This window comes from Balaenoptera acutorostrata, chromosome 4 (assembly GCF_949987535.1).
Source record: "Balaenoptera acutorostrata chromosome 4, mBalAcu1.1, whole genome shotgun sequence".
NCBI lineage: Eukaryota > Metazoa > Chordata > Mammalia > Artiodactyla > Balaenopteridae > Balaenoptera > Balaenoptera acutorostrata.
The window spans coordinates 66,952,389-66,971,742 of NC_080067.1; the positions used below are offsets into that span (position 1 = coordinate 66,952,389).

General features: G+C 39.4%; 1 long non-coding RNA gene and 2 other non-coding genes across 5 annotated transcripts; all 3 read left to right on the forward strand.

The window, feature by feature from the left end:
* Window positions 1-3,557: 3,557 nt before the first annotated feature.
* LOC103016778 (uncharacterized) lies at window positions 3,558-19,183 on the forward strand. Of its 3 annotated transcripts, XR_452266.2 has the most exons (5): window positions 3,558-3,747; window positions 13,103-13,281; window positions 14,749-14,888; window positions 15,634-15,704; window positions 17,471-19,183. It is a non-coding gene; the product is annotated as an uncharacterized LOC103016778 (long non-coding RNA). The 3 variants fall into 3 exon arrangements; XR_452264.2 differs by lacking the exon at window positions 15,634-15,704; XR_452265.2 differs by lacking the exon at window positions 15,634-15,704 and having other exon boundaries at window positions 14,749-14,858.
* LOC114235665 (small nucleolar RNA SNORA81) lies at window positions 14,942-15,111 on the forward strand. Its single transcript, XR_003621789.1, has one exon. It is a non-coding gene; the product is annotated as a small nucleolar RNA SNORA81 (small nucleolar RNA).
* LOC114235658 (small nucleolar RNA SNORA63) lies at window positions 15,435-15,566 on the forward strand. The gene has a single exon (XR_003621782.1). It is a non-coding gene; the product is annotated as a small nucleolar RNA SNORA63 (small nucleolar RNA).
* Window positions 19,184-19,354: the final 171 nt, after the last annotated feature.

Consider the following 19,354-nt stretch of genomic DNA (forward strand, 5'->3'; position numbering starts at 1 on the left):
ATGGCAAAATCAAGGAACAAGTCAGAATAGCCTGCCTTCCTCTCTAATGAATGAATTAATAATCAGTCACATCTATTGAACATCAATTCTATGCTCAGGGTTGTGATAGGCAGTGTCAATTATAGCAGCTACCACCGCCATATAGTAAGTGACTGCTCTGTGCCACCTGGTATGATGGTAGGCATTTCACAAACGTCATTTAAGCCCCACAATAACCCTTTAGGGCTTTAGTCTTATTTTGCAGATGCTGCTGGCACAAGAACCAAACTGTGTATCACTTATCTTATGAATCTAGACGATTCTCTGCCTTCAGGTAAGGATTTGCCTGAGCTTGGAAAGACAAACCATCCTCCAAGCACTGCCAAAGTAGATTCTACCTCCCTTTTGGTGGATTGTCAGCCCTGCCTCCAACAATGAAGAGAAAGACAAAGGACCCACCTTGGGTGCCACAGGTGAGGTTAGGCACCATTGGGGCCACCCAGTTTAGTCTAGATCAGTGGTTCTCAAACGAACAGAATCACCTGGAAATACAGGTGATTTTTTAAAATACAAACTCTTGGTCCCCATCTCCAGAGGTTCTGATTCAGTAATGTGGAATGAGACCTGAGAATTTGCATTTTTAACAAGTACACAGGATTATGGATGCTGCTGGTCCTGGGACCACCACTGGCCTAGAGCGAAGCTCTTCAAAATTCTTAGACTGTAAACCACAGTATGATATAAAATTTACATCATGACATAGTCAACATAAATTACATAATTAAAACAAAAGTTGTATGGAACAATTTTTTTCCCTTCAGAAAAGTTAACTCAAAATGAATCACTGACCTAAATGTAAAACACAAAACTATAAAATTCCTATAACATAACATAGGAGAAAATCTAGATGACCTAGGGTTTGGTGAATACTTTCTAGGTACAATACCAAAGGCACAATCCGTGAAAGAAAGAATTGACAAGATAGACTTCATTAAAATTAAGACTTTCTGCTGTGTGAAAGATACTATCAAGAGAATAAAAAGAGAAGCTATGGGCTGATAGAAAATAGTTATGAAAAACGTATCTCTCTGTTAAAAAAATAAAGGTCTGTTATCTAAAATATACAAAGAACTCTTAAAACTCAATAGTAAGAATAACCTGATTTTTTAAATGGGCTAAAGACCTTCACAGACACTTCCTCAAGATATACAGATGGCAAATAATCATATGAAAAGATGCTCCACATCATATGTCATCAGGGAAATGCAAACTAAATAACAATGACGTACCACTACACACCTAATAGAATGGTCCAAATCCAAAACACTGACAACACCAAATGCTGGTGAAGGTGAGGAGCAACAGGAACTCTCATTAATTGCTGGTGGGATTGCAAATAATTTGGAAAATTGCCCTTTATAAGATAGTTTGGCAGATTTTTACAAAACTCAACATATTCTTACCATGCATTTCAGCAATTGTGCTGCTTGGTATTTATCCAAAAGTTAGAAATTTATGTCCACACAAAAACCTACACGTTTATAGCAGTTTTATTCACAACTGCCAAAACTTGGAAGCAACCTGTCCTTCAGTAGGTAAATGGATAAATAAACTGTGACACATCCAGACAGACAATGGAATATTAGTCAGTGTTAGAAAGAAATGAGCTATCAAACCATGAAAAAAAAGAAAGAAACTTAAATGAATATTACTAAGTGAAAGAAGTCAATCTGAAAAGATTGCTTATTGCATGATTCCAACTACACTACATTCTGGAAAAGGCAACACTATAAAGACTGTAAAGAGATCAGTGGTTGCCAGGGATTATGGGGGAGGGAGGAATGAATAGCCAAAGCACAGACAATTCTTAGGGCAGTAAAACTACTCTTTATGATTTATAATGGTGGACACATATCATTATAAATTTGTCCAAACCCATGAAAGTACAACACCAAGAGTGAAGGCTGGGACTTCCCTGGTGGTTCAGTGATAAAGAATCCACCTTCCAGTGCAGGGGACGCGGGTTCAATCCCTGGTGGGGAAACTAAGATCCCACATGCCGCGGGGCAACTAAGCCTGCGCACCACAACTACTGAGCTCTTGAGCCTCAACGAGAGAGCCCACGCGCCCTGGAGCCCATGTGCCACAACTAGAGAGAGAAAACCCACACTCCACAACTAGAGAGAAGCCCATACACCACAACAAAGAGCGAGCGCCGCAAGGAAAGATCCTTCACACCTCAACGAAGACCCCGTGTGCCGCAACTAAGACCCTACGCAGCCAAAATAAATAAATAAAGGGGAAAAAAACCAAAAAACAATGAAGGCTAATGTGAACTACGGGCTTTCGGTGATTATGATGTGTCAGTGTAGGTTCATCAATTGTAACAAATGTACCACTCTGGTGGGGGATATTAATATTGGGGAGGGGGTATGCATGCGTGGGGGAAGGGGAAAGCTCTACCTTATGCTCAATATTGCTGTAAAAAATAAAGTCTACAAACTTGCAACTAGAAGACTAATAAGTTCCGGAAATCTAATGCACTGCATTAGTGATTATAGTCAACAATACTGTATCATGTACTTCAAAGTTGCTAGGAGAGTAGATCTTAAATGTTCTCATCAAAAAAGAAATTATAGGGATTTCCCTGGTGGTGCAGTGGTTAAGAATCCGCCTGCCAATGCAGGGGACACGGGTTCGAGCCCTGGTCCGGGAAGATCCCACATGCCGCGGAGCAACTAAGCCCATGCGCCACAACTATTGAAGCCCACGTGCCTAGAGCCCGTGCTCTGCAACAAGAGAAGCCACCGTAATGAGAAGCCCGCGCACCGCAATGAAGAGTAGCCCCTGCTCGCCGCAACTAGAGAAAGCCCGCACACAGCAACGAAGACCCAATGCAGCCAAAAATAAATAAACAAACAAACAAATTATAATTATGTGATGTGAAAGGGTTGTTAACTAATCCTATGGCGGTAATCATATTGCAATATATAAAGGTATCAAATCAACAGGTTGTACAGCTTAAACTTACACAATGCTATGTCAATTATATCTCAATTTTTAAAAATAGCATTATAGAAAAAAATTGTCTATCTTAAAATTCTGTAATTTCAATTTTGAGACGATTAAGAGGAGGATTTTTTAAAAATACATGTTTTCACATTTTTGAAAACATTATAAAATTTTGTATTCTTCTTACCCCACACCCTTTTATATCTTAGGACAGCTCCCCTTTCTTCTTCCCCTCAGAAAACTCTAAAGATTAAAGGTCATGAAGGACTCTTCGCCCTGGAACCCATGAGAGGAAAAGAACCCCACAGAAGGAAATATCCATGGCACACGCAGGCAACCTAAGGAGGATAAGGACAGCATGCCCCTACCCCAGTTGGATCCCAGCCCAAGGGGCGGACGAAACAGGGGCCACACCCCCGCGGGCACGCAGCCTGATTGGCCAATCGCCGCTACTGCAGCTCTGCTCTGTTCTTTGATTGGTTTTAGTGGTGACGCCCCCTCCCGAATGCCTCGCTCGGATTGGCTATTTCTTGGTTCGGACTGGACGGAGGCCAGAGGAGGACAAGAGACTTCTATACGCTATGGAGGGACGATTTGGGTGACATCTGCGACGCAGCCGCACATCAACAAGCGTCCGGGCTCCAGGGACATGGCGGCAGCCTCTGTGGTGTCGGTGCTGCTGGTGGCGACTGAGAGGAACCAGTGGCAGCCAGTCCAGAGCCCGCTGCTGCTGCCGCTGCCGCTGCCGAGGCAACGGTAGGTGGTAGGACGGCTGTGTTTCTGCCCAGGGATGGGGGCGTGGGGTGTTGGCCGCCCTGAGCTGTGAAAGAGTTGCGGAGGTACCGGAGACTCGGTAGGATCTACTTGTCAGGGGATTCTGCTTTCAGTCCCACCCCTGAGAAGGAGTCCTCCTACACCCAGCGCTTCCCTTTCTTCCCCCTCCCTAGGTTCACTCTTCAGCCCGCCCTTTGCCTTAGTTTTCTCCACTTGTGGGTGGGGGTGGGGGGAATGGCGCTGGGCCTGCCATCCTCCGTGCTCCCCTACCTAATGCGGGCAAGAATAGGGTTGCCAGATTTAGCAATAAAAATACAGGATGCTAGCTAAAATTTAAATTTCAGAAAAACAACACAATTTTTTTTAGTAAAAATATGTCTCTGATAGCAAATAAAATTAAAATATAAAACATTTTTTATTTGTCTGAAATTTAACTGGGCGTCCTGTTTTTTATCTGGCAATCCTAGGCAAGAATAACATTTATACATCTCCTAACCATTTACAGTGTCCTTTCATAGCACTCCCTGTATGGGGAGTGTTATAATCCGTGTTCCGATGAAACCCAAAAGGTCTAATCCAAAGTTATGCAACCAGTAAGTAATGGGGCCAGGACACTTTAAAGACCCATTTCAGTTCTGCTGTCCCTCTCAGGTGTGCAATTCAAAGAAAGATTCCTGGGGAGCTCTTATAATTTTTGGAATAAATCTACTTAACAAAAACAAATTTATCTTTCAGAGGGGCTGGAGAGTTGTTTTATATTCAGGTTCTCTGCTGTGGCGTTTACTTTATATTTGGGAGAAGAAACTGTATTAAACTGTCAAGGTAGTGATTAAGGCAGTAAAGTGTGTTCTGGAATGAGACACACCTGGGTTCAAAGCCTAGCTTCGCCACTGACGGCAGTAGGCAAGTTATATAATCTTTCTGGGCCTCCATTTCCTCTTCTTTAAAATAGAAATGATAATTGTATCCACGTCATAGGACTGTTGTATTAAATTCTTGTCAAGTGCCTGGGACATTTAAATTAGTTAATTTTAACTATGATTAGCCATTATACTTTGACTTTTAGTAAATGTGAATTTTTGGCATAAATCATTAAATAATTAAATATATTTTTAATAGATCTTTATTGGAGTATAATTGTTTCACAATACTGTGTTAGTTTCTGTTGCACAACAAAGGGAATCAGCCATATGCATACACATGTGCCCATATCCCCTCCCTCTTGAGCCTCCCTCCCATCCTCCCTATCCTACCCTTCTAGGTCATCACAAAACATCAAGCCGATCTCCCTGTACTATGCTGCTGCTTCCCACCAGCTAACTATTTTACATTCGGTAGTGTATATATGTCGATGCTACTCTCACTTCACCCCAGCTTTGCCCTCCCACCCCATGTCCTCAAGTCCATTTTCTATGTCTGCCTCTTTATTCCTGCCCTGCAACTAGGTTCATCAGTACCTTTTTTTTTTTTTTTAGATTCCATATATATGCTTTAGCATACAGTATTTGTTTTTCTCTTTCTGACTTACTTAACTCTCTATGACAGACTCTAGGTCCATCTACCTCACTACAAATAACTCAATTTCATTTCTTTTCCATGGTATATATGTGCCACATCTTCTTTATCCATTCATCTGTCAATGGAAATTTAGGTTTATTCCATGTCCTGGCTATTGTAAATAGAGCTGCAATGAACATTGTGGTACATGACTCTTTCTGAATTATGGTTTTCTCAGGGTTTATGCACAGTAGTGGGATTGCTGGGTCACATGATAATTCTATTTTTAGTTTTTTAAGGAACCTCCATACTGTTTTCCATAGTGGTTGTATCAGTTTACATTCCCACCAGCAGTGCAAGAGGGTTCCCTTTTCACCACACCCTTTCCAGCATTTATTGTTTCTAGATTTTTTGTTAATGGCCATTCTGACCAGCGTGAGGTGATATCTCATTTTAGTTTTGATATGCATTTCTCTAATAATTAGTGATGTTGAGCATCTTTTCATGTGCCTCTTGGCCATCTGTATGTCTTCCTTGGTGAAATGTCTATTTAGGTCTTCCACCCATTTTTTAACTGGATTGTTTGGTTTTTTTTAATATTGAGCTCCATGAGCTGTTTGTATATTTTGGAGATTAATCCTTTGTCTGTCGTTTCATTTGCAAATATTTTCTCCCATTCTGAGGGTTGTCTTTTTGTCTTGTTTATGGTTTCCTTTGCTGTGCAAAAGCTTTTAAGTTTAATTAAGTCCCATTTGTTTATTTTTGTTTTTATTTCCATTGCTCTAGGAGGTGGGTCAAAAAAGATCTTGCTGTGGTTTATGTCAAAGAGTGTTTTTCCTATGTTTTCCTCTAAGAGTATTATAGTGTCTGGTCTTACATTTAGGTCTTTAATCCATTTGGAGTTTATTTTTGTGTATGGTGTTAGGGAGTGTTCTAATTTCATTCTTTTACATGTAGCTGTCCAGTTTTCCCAGCACCACTTATTGAAGAGGCTGTCTTTTCTCCATTGTATATTCTTGCCTCCTTTGTCGTAAATTAGGTGCCCATATGTGCATGGGTTTATCTCTGGGCATTCTATCCTGTACCATTGATCTGTATTTCTGTTTTTGTCCCAGTACCATACTGTCTTGATTACTGTAGCTTTGTGGTATAGTTTCAAGTTGGGGAGCCTAATTCCTCCAACTCCGTTTTTCTTTCTCAAGATTGCTTTGTCTATTCGGGGTCTTTTGTGTTTCCATACGAATTGTAAAATTTTTTGTTCTAATTCTGTGAAGAATGCCATTGGTAGTTTGATAGGGATTGTATTGAATCTGTAGATTGCTTTGGGTAGTATAGTCATTTTCACAATATTGATACTTCCAATCCAAGAACATGGTATATTTCTCCATCTGTTTATGTCATCTTTGATTTCTTTCATCAGTGTTTTATAGTTTTCTGAGTACAAGTCTTTTGCCTCCTTAGGCAGGTTTATTCCTAGGTATTTTATTCTTTTTGTTGCAGTGGTAAATGGGAGTGTTTCCTTAATTTCTCTTTCTGATTTTTCATTGTTAGTGTATAGGAATGCCAGAGATTTCTGTGCATTAATTTTGTATCCTGCAGCCTTACCAAATTCATTGATTAGTTCTAGTAGTTTTCTGGTGGCCTCTTTAGGATTTTCTATGTATAGTATCATGTCATAGGCAAACAGTGACAGTTTTACTTCTTCTTTTCCAATTTGGCTTCCTTTTATTACTTTTTCTTCTCTGATTGCTGTGGCTAGGACTTCCAAAGCTATGTTGAATAAGAGTGGTGAGAGTGGACATCCTTGTCTTGTTCCTGATCTTAGTGGAAATGCTTTCAGTTTTTCACCATTGAGAATGAAGTTTGCTGTGGGTTTGTCATATATGGCCTTTATTATGTTGAGGTAGATTCCCTCTATGCCCATTTTCTGAAGAGTTTTTATAATAAATAGGTGTTGAATTTTTTCAAAAGCTTTTTCTGCATCTATTGAGATGATTGTATGGTTTTTATTCCTTAATTTGTTAATGTGGTGTATCACATTGATTTGCATATATTGAAGAATCCTTGCATCCCTGGGATAAATCCCACTTGATCATGGAGTATGATCCTTTTAATGTGTTGAGGAGGAGGGGGAAAAAAAAAAAGCGGGAGGGTGGGGGGAGGGCCTTGGCTGTAGAGGGTGGGGCCTTAGCAAGGGTGAGATTTGGGCAGTGGTGGGGGGGGGCCAATGCTCAGGACCCACAGGGCTGGAAAAGGCCCTGGGGGCTGTGGGGCGTGGGGCTTAGGCTCAAGGAACAGAAGGGGCCGAGGTGTGCCCCCCACCCCTGGTCTCAGAGGGTGGGGGACCTCACCTGGGAGCTCAGCAGGCTTCCTGGGCTCCAGTGGGTGGGGCAAACACCCTCCTCTCCTCTCCTGCTCTTCTGGTCTGGGAGGGCCCCTCCCGCCTGCCTCTCCTGATCTCCCTGGCCTCCCTCCTATGCCCAGAGGACCAATGCGGCAGGCTGGGGTGGGGTGGGGGTGTGGTGCCCTTGGAGGGCAGGGGACCAGCCTGGGAGCTCGGCAGGTTCCCCCGTGCCTGAGTGGGCGGGGCAATCACCCTCCGCTCCTCTCCCGCTTCTCCCAGAGGGCCCCTCCCACATACCTCTCCTGATCTCCCTAGCCTCCCTCCTATGCCCCCAGGGACCCATGTGGCCTGGAGGGGGCTTTGGAGGCGGGGGTACCAGCTTGGGAGCTCAGCAGGCTCCCCAGCCCCAGTGGGCCAGGTGATCGCCCTCCGCTCCTCTCCCGCTTCTCCCGGAGAGTTCCTCCCACCTGCCTCTCCTGATCTCCCCGGCCTCAGGGGCGCCATTCCTGTCTGGCCTCCACTTCTCCTCCCCTTTCAGTCCCCCTACCTCCTACCAGTTCACTTTGGGGTTCCTCCCGTCTCCTTGGGCATCAGAGTCCCCCACCAGCGGCCGGCAGGCGCCCTAGTTGTGGGGAGATACTAACTTAACAGCTTCCCACACTGCCATCTTGACTCCACCTCCCTAAATATTTTAATTTTAGTTTTAAGTTGAAAAAAGCCAGGTAATTAAGAATATTATGAATATTGTGAATTTCAGTGAAAAGAAATGTACTGTTCAATAATAGTTAAAACAGATATCTTAGACCATAATATACCAATTTTACCAAATCAAATATCTGTAAGCCAGGCTAATATAATAAAATATTTATATGTTAGTCTCAGTAATTGCTCCCCATGTATAATTTTATATGGTTTTCATTGTCATTGTGTTATAAACAGGAAGAAACATTAACAAGCCCCAAGGGAAAGAAAATGACTACAGGGTGAGGGATAAAGCCAGAGAGTAGGTTTATGGTCAGCTGTTCATGGTGAAGTAGACTTAGCATATTTTAAAAACCAAATGTCAAGCTTTGTAGGAGTTTTATATTTCTTTGTATATTGTTTTATTTCCTTAGCATTTACAGTATTAACATAGTTCACTTACAAACTATTCTCTAAAATTCCCCTTGGGAACTTTTCCCAGTTTTTCTCCAAAACTTTTCCACCACCTTGAAGAGAATGTGGAATTATGAAAACTGAAGGTCTAATCTTAGCAACTACTCACTATTACCCACGTGATCGTAAACAAGTCACTTAACATATCTGAGACTTTATCTCTAAAATCATAACTAACGAAAACCTACTCTGTCATCCCCAAGGTTTATAAATGCTACCAATTATTACTATCTGTTATCCACCAGAGAAAACTTCAGCCATAGATGAATCCAACTATTTGTATTCTTGTGCCTGCAGCAAGCCTCCCAGAAGAGCTGGAGGAACTTGCACACTTGAAAGACTTGGTACTAAAATAAATTCGTGGTAGTCAACTTCACCTGGGCTTTCACACTGCAAAGCAGGCCCATTGTGTTTCTCTAGCCCCCTCATTCTTCCTTTTTATGCAACTGCTGTTTCAAATCCTCTTCACTTTTTTCAAGCCTGTGACATCCCTAATAAGCCATTTTCAGCAAATGGTCTCAATGTTTCTGAGAAAATAGAATACCCGAGCTTCTGAGCTTCCTGCCCTCAAAGCTGCCCACCCACCTTCATCTGCAGCCATCCAACTTCCATCGAAGTCTAGTCCCTTTGCCTGTGCTCTGAATCCTTCCCCTCTCACCATCTCAGGGATCTCTACCATCAATTATCCCTTCTGTCACCTGGATGGTTAACCACTCCCTCTTTACTAAATCCTTCCCACCAGTATTTAAATATTCCATAGTCTCTTCTTCAGGGAGTAAGTCCCTGTTTTTCCTCCCACCTAACACTCTCTTTCTTTTCCCATTTTTAATAAGTTTTTTTTTTTAATTTTTTTTAAAATTTATTTATATTTATTTTTGGCTGTGTTGGGTCTTCGTTTCTATGCGAGGGCTTTCTCTAGTTGTGGCAAGCGGGGGCCACTCTTCATCGCGGTGTGTGGGCCTCTCACTGTCACGGCCTCTCTTGTTGCGGAGCACAGGCTCCAGACGCGCAGGCTCAGTAGTTGTGGTTCACGGGCCTAGTTGCTCTGCGGCATGTGGGATCTTCCCAGACCAGGGCTCGAACCCGTGTCCCCTGCATTGGCAGGCAGATTCTCAACCACTGCGCCACCAGGGAAGCCCCTTTAATAAGTTTTTTAAGAACTGTCTACCCTGAGGTTTCTATTTCTTTACTTCCTATTCTCTTCTCAACCTGTTGTTCTTCTGTCCTCACCCCTCTCCTGAAACTATTCTTGCTAAGGTTACCAATAATTTTCTTGTCCCTAAATCCAGTGGATTGTTGACCTCTTAGCAACATTTAACACCCTAATCCAGTGTTTGGGCAAACTACAGCAGGTGAACCAAATCCAGCTTCAGCATGTTTTTATATGGCCTGTGAGCCAAAATATATTTTTAATCTATCTGGCCCTTTACAGAAAAAGGTTGCCAACCCATTCTTAGGTCACACCCTCCTTTTAGAATAAATTCTTCTCTTGACTCTTCTCTTTTAAGTAAGTCTAGTTTTCCTTTTATTCTCTCCTCTCTTTCTCAGTCTCTTGCTAGATTACCAGACCCTTAGATGTTGGAACTCCTCAACACTTTATGTTGGAAGTGGGATCTTCTGGATCTCATCTACTCCTATAGCTTTGTTGAAAACCCCCAAATTTCTGTCTCTAACTCAAATTTCTTCTGAACATCATACATGTTGTTCAACTGCCTACTCAACATCTCCACTTGGTGTGCTACAGATACCCCAAACTCAATATATTTGAAATTTAATTCACAATCCTGTGCTAATCCTGCTTTTCCCTGCAGACTGTCATAACTCAGTAGATTATAACATCATTGCCCACAAAGTTAATGTCAGAAATTTGGGAGTCCTTGAACATCTCTCCCTCTCCCTCCCCTCATTTTGTTCCACCCACATCTAAGTAATCACCAAGTGCTATTAATTCTATTGCCTACATGTTTTTTAATCTAATTAATTCATTCTGCCCAATACCACCACACACTTAGGTCAGAAACACCATCATCTGGTCAAATGCTTTAACCTCCTAAGTGGCATTCCTATTTCTCTAAAAAAACAACAAAAAACAAAACAAAAACAAAAACAAAACAAAACAAAAAAACGGTTTTAATTGAGATATAACTCATATACCATAGAAGTTACCACAAATTTTACAATTTAGTAGTTTTCAGTATATTCGCAAGGTTCAAACATCTGTGGTATGTGTCTGGTATTTTTGCCATAAGCATCTTTGCTGTAGACATTTTTGCTACATAACCAAATGGTCATAAGGCAATTTTGCCGTAAAAGATAAAATAACTAGTTGACAGTTTGGTTTGATAGTCTGGTTTCAACTGGGTGACAGTTTAGTTTCATTTCTCCATTGACACAGTACTCCTATTTTTATATTACATAAATCTTAGCCCTCATAATGATCTACACAGTGACGAGTAGACATGGTGGTCTTAAAATAGTAGATGATAACAACTGCGTATCAACTTGATAGAAAATATGGTGTTAAAACTTACTGGAAGTGTGAAATAAGAGAGTTTAAAGCCAGATTATATACTATACTAGAAAATGATAAAATATCATTTGCAAATCCTTCAGTGATTTGAAGGTACAGTGTTGAACCCACATTTCCCGTAGAACTTTGGAACATTGATTAACAGACTTGTGATAACACGCCAAAAACAAACGGTGTAGAGGCTCCATTATAAACATTCATCCCAGTGTTTGGAAACTGATACTCTCTTAATGAAGGAAGAAATTGTAGCGAAAAAGGAAAAGTGCTATGCCAAATGAGGAGACAGAATGACATGCATTAAAAAATATGTATAAAATAGCATTCTCTTACATCATAGTACAGTTATCAAAATCAAGAAATTAATTTTGATGCAATATTATTATCTAATCTGCAGACTTATTAAGATTTAGCCAGTTGTCCAACTGATGTACATTTTACCAAAAGAAAAGCTGGTTTTTTAGTGGTCTAGAGTCTAATCCAGGATAACATGTTGAATTTAGTTGTCATGTCTCTTTGATCTGCCTCATTCTGGAACAAGTCCTCATTTTTTGTCTTTCATGACTTTAATAAGATGAGATGATGAAGTGATTTTTGGTATTCATGATGCATCCACAATAGAGAGCTCTACTTGATACTCAAACACAACAGTAGAGGATGGTGTCAATCACTGAGCATGTAGGCCAGTTTCTTTGGTAAATATCCCCCTTGTCCTCACTAGGGAGCCAGCAAGCTGGTATAGCCACCTTCAGTCACTGACGTAGGGCTTCCCCCAGGGGGACATAAATTCCCAGATGCTTCAGGTTTTACAAAAGTGAAGAACAGCTTATGACTTAGTGTAAAGAACCTTTTTAAAAACTATTGTCCATGCATGCATAGAGTTTTTGGTTTTGTTTCAAATTAAACTAGAACTAGGCTTGCATTTATGGTTTGCAGGGCTGTACTCAGTAGACTGAGAAACTAAAGCTTTCTTTCTTTCAGGATCCATGCACTTTGTGTTATTGTTGTTAAGTTTAAATGCAATTTTGCAACATGAAAACTCAGTATCTGTAATTAGTTGGGAATCTTTGTCATTTGTGATACATCTGTTGCCTGCTGTCTCTTTTGAAAGCTTACTGCTATGTTAGCTATGAAATAAAGCTTTTCTTAGCAAAGCTTTAGGCTTCATTAAGATCAGGGCTGTATAAGTTTCCTATTGGAAGGATATTTATTTTTCAAGTGAATGGTAATCAAGGAATACATATCAGGACAATTTGCCTTGGAGCTGTAAATGTAGAGCTTATTTCACTACTTACATGTCTTACATGTAAAAGAAAAATGTAGGAACTGTTTGTTCTTTAATTGTTTGGTTCTTTAATTATCTAGCTGGTATCTCTAGGAAACTAAGGATCCCAAGTTTGAAAAGGCACAAAAATCTAATTAAAAATGAGATGCTTATGTATAGCACAGGGAACTCTACTCAGTACTCTGTAATGGCCTATATGGGAAAATAATCTAAAAAAGAGTGGATATATGTATATGTATAACAGATCCACTTTGCTGTACACCTAAAACTAACACAACATTATAAATCAACTATACCCCAATAAAAAAATTTTTTAAATGAGATGCTTAAAGGGATTTTATCTTGAAGCAGTTTGATTTGTCTGCATTGTAAGCTTGGAAGTGATTCTGCATTGTGCTGCATAAAAGCTGTTCGCAGACCAGAATTTTAAACTAAATATGAACAGTTTAGCATTTAGCCATGCACTTTGAAAGTCATTTGATGGAGCCTTCATTTGTGTAACATAATAATTTAAGCTTTTGACTTTTAGATCCAAAAGGTAGTTCTGGCACTTAGATACTACTACCTTGGAGCAACTTGTCATGCCTGCATTGTGTGGAACCAGTGTTCAAAATAAAATGCAAAAACTTCAGGCTGGTGGAGGAGGGAGCACACAACGTCCTGGTACTCCAGGGAGACCATTTGATATGCTAAATAGACTATATCATTGTAAGTATTGCCATATTTTTCCTAGGGCATTTTTTAACCAGTGATATTTGGGTTATGGGAGGGAAAATAATTATCCTAATTGTTTAAGCCAGTTGCCATGCATGAATATCTAGAGGTGATACTAATACTTTTCTGTAATAGGCTTTATTTTTTAGAACAGTTTTAGGTTCATAGGAAAATTGAGAAGAGAGTTCCCAGCTTCCTATAACATTAACAACTTACATTAGTATGGCACATTTGTTAAAATTAATGAAACAACACTGACACATTATTATGAACTAAAGTCCAGAATTTATTCAGGTTTCCTTACTTTTCGCCTAATGTTCTTTTTCTATTCCAGGATCCCAATCAGGATACCACATGACATTTAATTGTCGTGTCTCCTTAAGCTCTTCTTGGCTGTAACAGTTATTCAAATATTCCCTTTTTTTTTTGATGACCTTCACCATTTTTTCAAAATTTATTTATTTTATTTATTTATTTTTGGCTGCATTGGGTCTTCATTGCTACGTGCGGGCTTTCTCTAGTTGTGGCGAGCAGGGACTACTCTTTGTTGCGGTGCACGGACTTCTCATTGCGGCGGCTTCTCTTGTTGTGGAACACAGGCTCTAGGCATGTGGGCTTCAGTAGTTGTGGCACACGGGCTCAGTAGTTGTGGCTCGCGGGCTTTAGAGCGCAGACTCAGTAGTTGTGACGCACGGGCTTAGTTGCTCTGCGGCATGTGGGATCTTCCCGGACCAGGGCTCGAACCCATGTCCCTGCATTAGCAGGCAAATTCTTAACCACTGTGCCACCAGGGAAGCCCGACCTTCACCATTTTGAGAAGCACTGGTCAGATATTTAGTAGGATGCACTTGTGTTGGAATTTGTCTGATGTTTTTCTCAAGATTAGACTGTAGTTATGGGTGTTGAGGAGGAAGACCACAGAGGTAAAGTAACATTTTCATCTCATTCTATCGAAGGTTATTACTGTTGATGTTGACCTTGATCACCTGGCTGAGGTAGAGTTTGTCAGGTTTTTTCACATAAACTTATTCTTCCCCCCTCTCCTTCTGTACTGTAGTCTCTGGAAGGAAGTCTCTATGTACAACCCACTCTTAAGTAAGACTTTTTTTTTTCGCTTTCCAAAATGGATCAAGATGCTTATTTTGGATGAAGCCAGTAAAAATGTTGAGCCAAAGGATTAAAGGTCAAATCCACGAGACTTACCAGAAATCAAATACAAGGACTCAGGTGTGCATGTGATTTTTCTGCAGCTGGCAGGTTGGGTTCATTGTTACAATATAGCTGTAAAGTGCTATATTGTCCTTTCCTCTGCCAAAAGCAATTGTGTCCTACAATCTCTGTCTAGCTCAGTTCTGTAGTAAGACAGGGACGCTTGGTCTCAAACATTATTTCTCTAAGTATTATTATGAAAACTGTTATAATTGATATGTCAACATAATTAGTCATTGTCTCTTTTTTAAGGTTGTGTTGCTTTCTGCCTTAATGCCAATTGATATGCTGAAGACCTCAAAAAGTTCCTGAGAAATCCATTTCAAATTCTAGTGAAGAAAGAAGAACTGACCTTTGAAAAGGTCAATATCTTATAATAACTTTGAAAGAGGGTAATGTTTTTCTAATTGATATACATAAAAATTATAGCCAGGATTTTTTTTTAACCTTCTTATTTAAGCTCTGTGCTAAAATTGCAGTAACTAGTATCTGTAGTGTCTTAGTGCTTGTAATAAAGCTGACAGAGTAAACACAAGGAAAAAACAACCATACCAGATAGTAGAAAAACTGCAGGTAACTCCAGGGTATTTTGTTCTAAGATTTGGTACAGAATTTAGGCAGAATTAATAGAATGAATTTCTCTAACTGGTTCCTTCCAATGGTAGGGATAGAGAAGTCAAATGGCTTTTTATTCTGACTCTGATCTGGATTAACATTTTCCTCTCTGAAATACTGTAGGGAAGGAATTGTATGCTCTTTGTGACATATGAGAGGCCGGCCAGTAAACAGGCTGTTCTTTTTCAGAACACAGACGAAGGGTAAACTGGCTCTGAGAAAACGCGTGCCAGGAATTTCAGTTCTGATGTGGCAAGAGCTGTTCTTGCCTAGTATTGCTACTTAAGACACTGTTAATATCTAATTATTTCCTTAACAAACTGAAGCAGGATCTAGTTACAATGTAGCTGTGAAGTGCCGCGTTGTCTTTGCCCCCTGCTCAAAATAAGACTGTTTCCTTTCCAGCCCTGCCAGCCATGGTGCTGTAGCAGCCAGGGATGCATGGTCTCATACACATGTACCAATTTAAACCCTGACTCAACAAATGACTCCTGAGAGTTAAGGCTTATTAATACTTTGCAGGTGGTGACAGAAAGAAAGAGGCATTACCAAGAGGGAATTCAAATAAGGGACTGATTACTACTGACTTACTGGTATTTAATTTAATTACAATATTTACCTACTAAAAGATGGTTTCGAGGGGAAGATTTTTCATTGTCTTTGTCAGCTCAAGCTACGTGGGGGAATAAAGACCATACTCCAGTGAGCTGTGTGATATATATGCAGTTCATTACTATTTTGTGCCCTGAAAGATTGTATAGAAGTTGCTTTTTGAATCAGAATTTGAATAGATATTATCATATCTCAGGCTCATGATTTTTAGGTACAACTAATGTCTATGGTTATAAACTATGATTTGCCCACTACTTATGAAAACTATATTTTCAGTTGAGTATTTGTCATCTTCATTGAATTACTTGCTTTTATTCTGGAAAAATAAATTCATGTGTTGCTTTTCAAGTATGATTTTGTCAGCCAGACAACCTTGAATCAGGAAATGTAGTAACATGTAAGTCGTATTTAAATTGTACTTGGAAATATTCGTGGTTAAACAGAACACAGTGGGAAAACAATGTGAAATGTAGCCCAGATTTTGGACCCTATAGAGTAGATATTCAAAGGGAAAATCAATAATGCTGTTAGATCTGGTTGTCTTAACTTACACAGGAGTCTTTTTTTTTTTTTTTTTTTTAAGTCGTGTTGCTCATGTCTTGTGCTTTCTTGGTGATTCCTCTATAATTAAGATTTTTCTCAGCATTTTCTGATAGCAATTTATATTGACCCTGGCTTAGTTACAGTAGCTTTATCACTAAATAAATTGAATTATGTCTTGCTACTAATATAAAAATAACTTTGTCAAAAAATATAGTAGTTGGTAAGAATAGATAATGAGGTGATGCTCAGAAAAGGCACTGGCCTGATTTAGGACATAGATTCATAAGTGAAACAGCATGTTGTTTGGTTAAAGAGCAAGTCAGTATTTTCATATTTGTTTTCCCCTTGTACTGGTTATTTGGTATTTTAAGTTGCTCCAGCCCAGACATTTTTGATTGGTTCTATCATCTGTTTTAGTAGAAAGCTGTGGTGGTAAACATATCTCAGGCATCTGTGCTACAGTGTATGAGGTGACCTGAGCAGAAAGCAGTGATAAATATGGGTTACCATAATAAATTTTTAGAGGTTTCCCCCACACTGGAAAAAGTTTTAAGTCCTGGATCAGATCTGTCCAATAGAACTTTCTGTAGTGAGGGAAATGTTTTATATCTGCCCTGCCCAACACAGTAGTGACAGGCCACATGTGGCTACTGAAATATGATTAATGCAGCTGAGGAGCTAAATTTTCTATTTTATTTAATTCTAGTTTAAATAGCCACATGTAGCTAGTGGCTATTGCATTGGACAGCATAGTCCTAAACAATAGTTAACATTCCAGAGTTTATATTTTCAGTTTAGAGTTCCAAAAGTGTGTCAAAATGGATTACACAGCTGTTGCTTTTGTTTCGTCCCTGGTATTTATGTTTGTCCCAGGCTGACACCTGCTCTTGGCCCACTTCGATAGGGGCTTTAATTTCACTACCCCAAACACAATACTGTCCTCTGCTCTGTAAGTAATAACACTCAAGCCACCTGATGGAATCTGATCTTGCAACCAGAAGAATCTTTCTGAACTAACTACAAAAGATATCTTTTCTTTTTCTCTAGATATTGTGACTAGGATCTAGTGCTCCAATTAGAAGTCCTCTAAGTATAATCTTGGCAAATAAACAGCCATTGATGGTTAACAAGTAGCTCATATCATTAGTACTTTATGTAGTACTTGATAAGTGATATTCTGATTAATAATGTTTCTTTTGTTCAGAATTGGCAGCAGGAGTCAATTTGGGAGGAAGGCTGTGGCCATAACCATTGAAGAAGACAAGAAGATTCTTTGTGACACTGAGCCTTTCTGCCATACTACACTGGAGGAAATGCCAATGAATGTGGCTGACCTAATTTAATTCCTGGGATGAAATGGTTTTGAATGTAGTGCTTGCTGTTGGTGAATAGGCAATCACAAGGTGCACTGTGCTTCTTTTGGGGGAAATATTTGAAGCTTTGTCTCAATGCTCATAACAGATCAAAAATACAGATTTTGATAGCAAAGCAACTTCAGCCATGAGCTAATGTGAGGAAAGTCATTGGCTTTATCCTCTTTAGAATTAGACTGTTGGGGTGGCTATAAAAGATGGGGTTGTACCCAATTGAAAAATGGGCAGAAGACCTAACTATACATTTCTCCAAAGAAGACATACCGATGGCCAACAGGCAAATGAAAAAAGTCTCAACATTGCTAATTATCAGAGAAATGCAAATCAAAACTACAATGAGATACTGCCTCACACCAGTCAGAATAGCCAACATTAAAAAGTCTACAAATAGCATATGCTGGAGAGGGTGTGGAGAAGAGGGAACCTTCTTACACTGTTGGTGGAAATGTAAATTGGTGCAGCCACTGTGGAGAACAGTATGGAGGTTCCTCAAGAAACTAAAAATAGAATTACCATATGATCCAGCAATCCCACTCCTGGGCATATATCCAGATAAAACTATAATTCAAAAAGATACATGCACCCCTATGGTCATAGCAGCACTATTCACAATAGCCAAGACATGGAAACCACCTAAATGTCCACCTAGAGATGAATGGATAAAGAAGATGTGGTACATATAATACAATGGAATACTACTCAGCCATAAAAAAAGAAATAATGCCATTTGCAGCAACATGGATGGAACTGGAGATTATCATACTAAGTGAAGAAGTCAGAAAGAGAAAGAAAAATACCATATGATATCCCTTATATGTGGAATCTAAAATATGACACAAATGAACCTACCTATGAAACAGAAACAGACTCACAGACATAGAGAACAGACCTGTGTTTGCCAAGGCAGTGGGGGTGGGGAGAGGAGAGATGGAGTGGGAGTTTGGGGTTAGCAGATGCAAACTATTATATACAGGATGGATAAACAACGAGGTCCTACTGTATAGCACGGAACTATATTCAACATCTTGTGATAAAACATAATGGAAAAGACTATGAAAAAGAATACATATATATGTATAACTGAATCACTTTGCTGTAGAGCAGAAATTAACTCAACATTGTAAATCAACTATACTTCAATTTAAAAAAAAGATGGGGTTGTAAATCTTTCTTAGAATTTTATCTCCTAGTTCTCTACACATGGTTATATTGAGTGTTCACTATCATTTAATAATATACTTGTTGACTGAAAGATACGTGCTATATAAAAGCAGCCAATTATATTAAACTAGTATATCTACTGTTATTGTGTTAGTCACTAGACTGAATGGAACTAACTTTAAAATGATTTTTTCAGAAAATATTTGAATTTATTTTTTTTGGTATCGTTTTTATTCAGTAAGGCATTTTATTAGTGGTAAGTGTAAACTAGAGTCTTTTGCTAAACACCAGCAACAATCATGTCCTACAGTTAAATCTCAGAAAAATTGCTGTATTGTATATTGAATTTTCAATAAATTAAAATGAAGTATTTTTTCTTTAAAGTTGTTTGGTCCTTATTCCTTAAAGATCTGTACTTCTTGCCATAACTCCATATTTGCAAAGGAAAAGGTTAAAACAGCACTGTAGTAAATATTTTACTCTAATTGTAAAATTACAAAGGACACAATGAATGTGGCTTTTCATAAAAAGTTTTAATAGTTCCAAGTTAGCTG